Below are 8866 nucleotides of genomic sequence, written 5' to 3'. Positions count from 1 at the left end.
GGTGACCGTACATTTGAACCCACGTACATTTGTACCCGTATATCCGCGGGTTCAATCTATATGCGGGTGCTGAAACCCATGGGTTAGGGTTAGTATGGGTTCAAATATTCGTGAAAACAAAAAAAATTCCATAGGTGTAATGGTATGCAGGTGCAATCGTCGTGGGTTCAAATGTACGTGGGTTCAAATGTAATGGAACCAATTCACAATGTTATGAAAACGTTTGTCAATGTAACAATAAATTTCAATAACAGTTTTCTTCCGAAATTCATGCGTTTCAACTCGCCATATCTGCAAGGACTCCACCGTAAAATCAATAACAAAAAGAAACAGTTTTTTGTTTCTAAAGCTACTAGAAATGCTATCTTGGTGCTCCCGAAGTATGCGAACCAAGATGGCGGACATCGGAACGTAACATGGGTAACAGGCAATGTTCCCTCTAATTTTTCGTAGTATGTGTGCGCAGAAATTTTGGTGTGTGCGCACTTTTTTGGAAATGACTAATATTTGTGCAAAAACCAATGAAGAAATTTTGGCGTTCTAATGGGGTAATAAGTGGGCCAACAACAAACTTTTGCAACCTGCCAACCGAGCACATTGTTACATTACATCGAAATACGTCTGTGCGCAGTAAATCTATGTGTGTGCGCAGCCTCTGAAAGCTGTGTGCGCGCGCACACGCGCACACCTTAGAGGGAACACTGGTAACAGGTTAGGGTTAGGCGATAATTTTTTTTCCAATTTTCCTTATTTTAGTCCTATTATCAGTTCGAAAACTAGCCAAGAGCCTGCCGTAGTATTTATACCTAAAAATTATGGCCTAACCCTAACCTAGTACACATATTACATTCCGATGTCCGCCATCTTGGTTCGCACACTTCGGGAGCCCCGCTATCTTAAATGAAATTGCAGCCCGCGGTTTCACCCAGTTAATTGTGTCTGTCCCTCCTGCAATGAAGGTTGTACACCCCTGTTGTAGACTGTTAGAAACGCTTGGTAAAATTATTGTTTCTTGATTTTCTGAAGAAAATTTTAACTTTATAATCACAACACCGAAAGAATCAAATTCCGTGGGATTCAAATTTTCTGATCCGTCGAGTTTAAATATACGATTCCGCCAAACTCGAATCCTTCATCGTGCAGAGAATGTATTCAGAGTGGAAAATCTCAAATAAAGTTTATTTTTTCCAGTCGGCGAACCGCACTAAAATAAAATACAAAAGGTTCGATCCGGTCTGAATAAGTTTCAGTATTCACTACTAATAGAAGGCTAAGTTATGATGATCATATTTTTGGAAATAGTTCTCGTACCTGAAAACATATATAACCAGGTGTAAGATGATACTTGACAAAAAAGAAATAATCACATATTCGTTTCAACCGGGCTAATATTGAGGTCTGCATCGTCTGATGCATATATTAGCTGCAAGCAATACACCATCACAAGGCAATTCCAAGTTTCCACTTAAAAGTTGGAAAAAGGAGCGATTGGTACTGTGACCATCTGCGATTACAGCAAGGATCTTTACGCTTCAGCTCTCACATTCAATTAAAAGTTCCCAGAACACCCGACAAAGCTTGGAGACTGGGGAGTTATGGGTAGCATACCACACCGAAGGAATTACAAGATCTCGCTTCACGGTTCTAACGTGGAATACTGAAGAAACATGTAGAACATTAATACTGCGTTTCATGAAAAAGTCTATCGTAGTCGTAGTCGTATCGTAGCAAACATTTATAACCAGGTGTAAGATGATACTTGACACAAAAAATAATCACAAATTCGTTCCAACCGGGCTAATATTGAGGTCTGCATCGTCTGACCAACTCGAATCATTTCGTTAAACACTGAGGTGCCATTGGAATTTCGTGGTTTTATGTGGTGCATCCTTTCTTCGGTGCCCTAAGCACGTGCTTATTTTACTGGACGGGTGTCGTGGTTCATGAATGAATTTTATCGTCATTTCTCCTCCTGGGTGAATATAAAAAATATTATCGAACTTAATTTGTTTCGTCAACCAGAAAACATGAACACAACAAAATATAATTGAAAGCAAAATGTGCTCGGTACAGACTAGGTGGCAATTAGTATTGCAACCCCGGAAATCCCGACACCGCGATTTTCGCTTTTGTTTTCCATCCCGACCCCGGATACATTTTTTGATCGCTCGCGGGCTAAAATTAAGGGTTGCCAGTCATTGGCGGGCCGCACATATTTTTAGAATGTTGAAAACCGAACGGACGATACTTTTTATGATAAAAATTAAGCAGTGATACATCTCTCTAATAGTATATAAATTTATATCCTCAAAAAGTTTCATTTGAATATTTTCAGCGCCATTGAACCCTTGGCATCAACTATTCTCTGTTTTGTTGCCATTTGTCGAATTATAATTAAATTATAGGCTCCTTAAACGAGTGATTGTGAATTTTATACTTGTTACGTCATAATATAATTTAGTCTATACGTGTCTCACAATAAATTTTGAATATAATTCCGGGATTAAGTCATAAAAATATTGCTGACTTGGCGACAAACATCTTTCAAAGATTGTTCTGTACTGACGAATCCGATCAAGACACCAAAAAAGCTGAAGACTATCGATGCTCACATGATTTTGCGTAAGTATTAGGAGAAATAAACATGATTGCTTATAATATTTTGTGAGTGTTTTTTTTTAAATTTCATTAATCCCGGGATGATATGATGAAAATAACAACACTAGTGACAATGATACGATCGCGCGATCTGAGTCAGTTACCACCCAATATTTATTAATTTGAGAGAAAAAGCTTAATGAAAGTTATTCGAAACCCGTGGGGAATAATTATGTACAGCGAAGTTGTCAGTTCAGTATTTTATATCCCAGATACGCCAATGATTATGTACGAGAGAATTGCTTGATTCTTCGCAGTCGAATGGCATTAGTAACCACGGACAACTCATTCCTGATATTGAGTCTATATAATTTCCGATAAGTTCCAATCCCGATTGCCTGTTCGCCAAGGCTCGTCGGGTAACAAGCAGATGCGTACATTAAATCCGGGCTGATACTTTCCTACCTCTAAACGTTAGGCTATTCACCCACTTTCTCTGTTTATATTAGTAAGTAATTGATAATTGATAGTAATATTAACAAATAAATTTGGGGTAATAACATGGATTAACCTAACGTAAACGGATTCAAAGAAAACTAGTGGCCGGGCCATAACAAGGTGTGTACTCCGTATAGCAGTCATGTTTATTTCTCCTAATACTTACGCAAAATCATGGGAGCATCGATAGTCTTCAGCTTTTTTGGTGTCTTGATCGGATTCGTCAGTACAGAACAATCTTTGAAAGATGTTTGTCGCCATGTCAGCAGTGTATTGACGACTTAATCCCGGAATTATATTCAAAATGTATCCAGGGTCGGGATGGAAAACAAAAATCCCGGTGTCGGGATTGGGCAGTTGTTTTTCATTGCGCGCGGCGATGCCTTTGCTAATGTTAAAAATTGTGAGGGTATCGTAAAATGATAACATGCGTACAATACTCGGATATTTTGTACAAAGCAAGCTTCCGAAAAAAAAAACACCGCAGGCATCGCTCAAATTAAAAAAATTAGTTATAAACCAGTTAGGATTAAGTATGCAGATTGCGCTGAAAATTCAAATCATTCCTAATCCGAACCATGGCTCTAACTGAATAATTAATAATTTGTTATTTCAAAACGTGGCGGGGCTGTTTTTTTCTCAAATACCACATTTTTGCATTAGTGGCAGAGGCAGAGGCTTTGTATAAAATTCCCAATACTCAATTGAGCAGAATCCATCCAGTGCAGTTTTATTGATTCATCAAACGACACGTGTATGTCCGAATTTAATATTACGTAACTTTAGTGATTGTTTTAATAAACGCAACGTGATGAAAGGCAACAAAGGTTTTTCCAAAAGTGTCACAGCGTTCTTATACTTGCACCTCTACTGTTTTCGTTATTAAAATTTGGAGCAGGATGCGAGGCACAATTTTTCGCCATAGTCATTGTAGATGCTGGAAAAGAAATGCGGGCAGCAGTTTTGAATTTTTGATTTTTGGTATTGATTAATAGATTGAAATCCCGAGTATAATGTCTGCTGCATTATAGGAAAACTGTCTGCTGTTGCTGCGATGAAGCGTTTCGAGCTAGTCTGGAGAAATGTTGTGTGACTAGTTGCATAGGCGCGGCCAGGGGTGAGCTGAGGGGCCATGCCGCTAAATTTTTTTGGACATTCTGAAGTGTGCGCACCAAGATGGCGCACAAATTGAATTCACCCCTCTGTATCGTTTTCGCCCACCGGGGGGCGATATCGCCCACTTTGGAAATCACTGAACTAAACGAGATAGATGAAAACGCGGCTTGTAGGCTTTGTCAAAATTTTAAATTAATTTTTCTATATATATGCTATATACCAGGGGTCGGGAACCTTTTTGGTCAAGAGAGCCATAAAATATACATATCTTCAATTGCATTTCCGTGCGAGCCATATAACATTTCTTCACTTAATCAGGCCTGAAATGTTCACTCAAAAGTCAACACATACAATGTCAATATACATTTAATGTGATTTCTGATGCTGCATGTAGTCGCTGCGGGCCTTGAACGGTTGCTCCCATGCAGACCAATGTGGAAATCTACGATACTCATCACCCTTTTTCGTTTAGGCATCTCCGTAGTGTTTTTAAAACTCTTAGCGCTCTGTGATGTCACAATATATGTTCCAGAATCCCCTTGTTTGTCACAATGCCTGTCTGGTAATTATCTTACATAACATAGACATGTGCTGGACGCGCGTTCTCAAACGTATTGGGAATTTCCTGCCAAATTTGGCTATAAAAGAATTTGAAATCTCGTAACAATAGTAAGCTTAGTCTTGGGATATTAGATTTTTCTGAGAGCCATATGCCGTCACCAAAAGAGCCATATATGGCTCGCGAGCCATGGGTTCCCGACCCCTGCTATATACAGTCAAACTGAATTTACGAAATAAATGAAGTCTTCACGAATTGAAAAAAAACAGTGATGAGAACGATAAAATAATCTCCGACAGTGTCACATTGTGCAGTAATATTTGTAAGATCATATGTTCATTCCGTGTCCAATAAGTAACATCCTTGATCCTATCATCTTGATTCTTTTCTGAACGCAGTAACAGTCGCGGGTAGACGATAATGAGTTCCAATTAGGGATGGGGAATGGGAACGCTGTAGAACAAGGGTTCTCAACCTGGGGTTCGCGAACCCCCAGAGGTTCACGAGAAGATTTCCAGGGGTACTTGGATGACAGTCGCGTTTTTGTATGTTGCTGTTTTTCAATATCCTTTATTAATACCATGAGAAAATGCATGCCCATTGAAACTAGACGCCAATTGAAACGTAGATTTTTCCTGATCTTACATTGTTGTGATTGTGACGCAACAATGTGAAATTCAAAGCTTTACGTACAAACTGTGAACTCTCTAAAGACAGTGTGCTGCGAGCATTGGAGAAGTGATTATGATTAATATAACTTGGGAGAGATTTTAGGAATTCATTAGTTAGGCAGACGACAAGGGCAATATTATCAACAAGACGATTTAATTTAGTTACATAATCCGGACAATGAATTGTCGTTGCAGCAAATTGTCAGTCAATATATTGCAACTTTGTTTGGTGTCTGATTACCGGGGGTTCGCGTTGATTGTTTCGTGACTCGGGGGGTACTTGACAGAAAAAGGTTGAGAACCCCTGTTGTAGAATATGCATGTTAATGGCCCCATTCCACCGCGGAATTACTGCCAGTTGTTTTAATGTAGCCTTCGCATCTGATAACACAGTACAATGTACAGTTGCGTGCTAGTGAAAAGCAGGGATAATACTAAGTAAAAACGGATCTTTTCTACACTCCCCCCCCCCCCCCCCAATGAAAAAAAACCGCCATCGCTCAAGATAAAAAGAATTTGTAATTATCTAGTTAAGGTTGGACATGGAGATTGCGCTGGAAGTTTTCAAATTTTCAACCCTAACTGAATAATTAGTAATTATACTAATTTGTTATCTTAAAACGTGGCGGGGGCAAGACAGTGTGCATAATTTACGTATTATATCGTTGTGCAATATATGTGCTGAACCACTATGATTTACGTATTATATCTGCGTGTTATTCACAAACACCACGTTGTATTACCCTCAATATATATATACATATCATCCAAATTCAGGGTGCTTCTCACAGTAAACGGGTCGACCCGTAAAATTGCTGCCAGGTAAATAAACGTAACATTTTTCAGGGTAATCAGTAACAGCTTTTCACACCGCCTAATAATTGAGTATTAGTGATTTTCTTGCTGGACATACTTGCCAAACGTTTGCGATATCAGCCTTCCTCCCTTCATAAAAAAATGACAAATTAGAACGTTTGAACAACTGTGTGAAGCATGCTGGGTGGCGTATCTACTTAAAATGGCGCCCATGGCAAAGTCTAAAAATGCGCCCCCTTGATAGTTGTTTGACAATTTATAATGATTATTATTGAATTAGGATACTTCTATGTTATTATTTGAGTAAAAATACGAGTTTCAGTTATTCCCAATTCAGAATTATTTCATTAAAACGTTTTATTATTAATACTTTTCGCCCAGTTTTGCGCCCCTGTTCAAACGGCGCCCATGGCTGCCACACCCTAGACCTAGATACGCCACTGAGCTTGTTGGGTGACAATGGGAGCACACCACGAGAAATGAAGGTTTATTTCGCTAAGTGTTATAGGGGAGTGTCCCTATCTGCGTGTCCTTACTCCTGTATTATTATTCCCTCCATGGCGGAGTGAACCCCAACTGACTTCTACAGTAGTCAATAAGCACACAATATATATATTCTAGTGCCAAATGTTCAGATATTGTTAAGTTGCACGATCGAATTGAATCCAAACAGATATATTAAAATATACACTTGAATATTGATACCAGCTATACGGTTAGAATTCAAATCGGTAAGAAATACAAAAAATGAATAGCACTAAATTCTCAACACTCGAACAGAAGCCGGAAACACGTCACAGATTGGTCGACACAAAGAAGCATAAAGAGCTAAGAGCCTTGCTACGATTAATCACCTTCAAAGAAATTGCCAAAATGACCTATTTTCATTCAATTCAACATGCTATAAAGGGTGAAATAACTTTAAAATCCATAATTACATTCCACATTTGCTACAGTAGGTTATATAATATTTATTTCAGTTTGTGATTGTTAAGTCCTGGATCTGGAGTACGCTAAGCCCGCCCTGATATTTGGCCATAAACTGCACCGGCAAATCGTGCACCAACAATTGAGTACGTCTTGAAAGCGCACACTACATCAGTATTTCTCAGCCTATGGGTCGCGACTCAAAACTTGGTCGCCTGAAAATAATCTTGAATCGCTTGTTTTTTAAACAAAGACTTAAAAGTTGTCGATTTCATTTTCTAGTAGATTGTGTTAGTTTTTTATTTTGTATTGAAGTGTCGTCAATAGTAATTGTATATTTGGGAGGCATCACAGCGTAAAAACTTGGCAGCATCGACTTTGCTGATTATATGAATCCTCGCCACTATTTTAACTCGTTGATTGCAAGCAAACGCAGCGTTCTCGCTCTCGTATAAAAGGGTTTACCTGTGTTCGATTCTTGAATTTTAATTAATACAGCTATTGCAAGGTAGCCGCTGACAAGTAGACCAAATGGTCATTCCGCGGCCATCCTGTTCGTTCTGGGCAAGGGGCATGTATATTTTTTCAATTTTTTTTGTGCCCGTTTGCCTGGACGGCTAATAAAAAACGATTTGATTGATTGACTTTGAGGTAATTTTTAGGAGAATAAATGGTAAATAAAAATGATTGTTTTACGTTTGTCAATTAATTCATGCCGTTTGGTATGTGACCATATCCTTGGGTTCTTTTTTTTTAAATTTGGGTAATAAGAAAATACGTTAGAAAGCTGTACTGGTCATTCGGCAACGACGCCCTTTACCTAATGAAGTGGTTTCCCACCTTTTTTCAAGTAAAATAAATTTTGTAAAATCATGCGACCCAAGGACATGCCTAAATAATAAACGACATGTAGTACATAGGATAGGATTTACATATTTATCCCGGGGGAGAGGAAAACCGATAAGACGGCTTATCCATATGGCGAACCACGGCCTCTCGTCCGGTTACCATTCCAAGTCGGGTATGGGATTAGTTTTACTCTATTGTTTGTTTTTCGGAAGCATGGACTTGGTGGTGGAGGAAGCCGTAACCGACCAGCGGTTGCGTGAACCACCCAACGACGGCGAGGAGTCCAGCAATCCTCTCACACACAACCATCCCTGCATGGGATTCGAACCTGCGAACCCACGCAAAGTAATTAGAGGTGCGGTGCCGAGCGTATTCCTAACGCTCAGCCCGTTGAGCCACCCCGCCGCGCCTCTTATGCGCCGCGTCATTTATGGCCGCGAACCTAATATATATCTACCGTAATATGAAACAATCATTTTTATATAACATTTATTACCCCAGAAATTACTCCGAGGTGAGGTTGTAGCGCTTGTTGTCATTAGAAAGTTTTTAAAATGGTGGTGTGGCTTTACTTTGCAAAACGAATGCTGCTAAGCTTTTAGACTTCCCAAAATGACCCAAATATACAATTACTATTGAGCAACACTACAATACGAAATATAAAATAAGCAACCCAAGAAAATTTACAGGTGACCCATAGGTTGAGAAATACTGCTTTAATGAACCGTAGCAATAGTTGAGGTAATAGACTTTAGGGCCATATTTTAACCTGTTTTTATACCAGTGTCCTCACTCTAATTATTTTACAAATTGATCAAAAACGGACAAATGG

This window comes from Styela clava, chromosome 4 (assembly GCF_964204865.1).
Source record: "Styela clava chromosome 4, kaStyClav1.hap1.2, whole genome shotgun sequence".
Classification (NCBI taxonomy): domain Eukaryota; kingdom Metazoa; phylum Chordata; class Ascidiacea; order Stolidobranchia; family Styelidae; genus Styela; species Styela clava.
Note: the sequence above shows the minus strand (reverse complement) of the source record.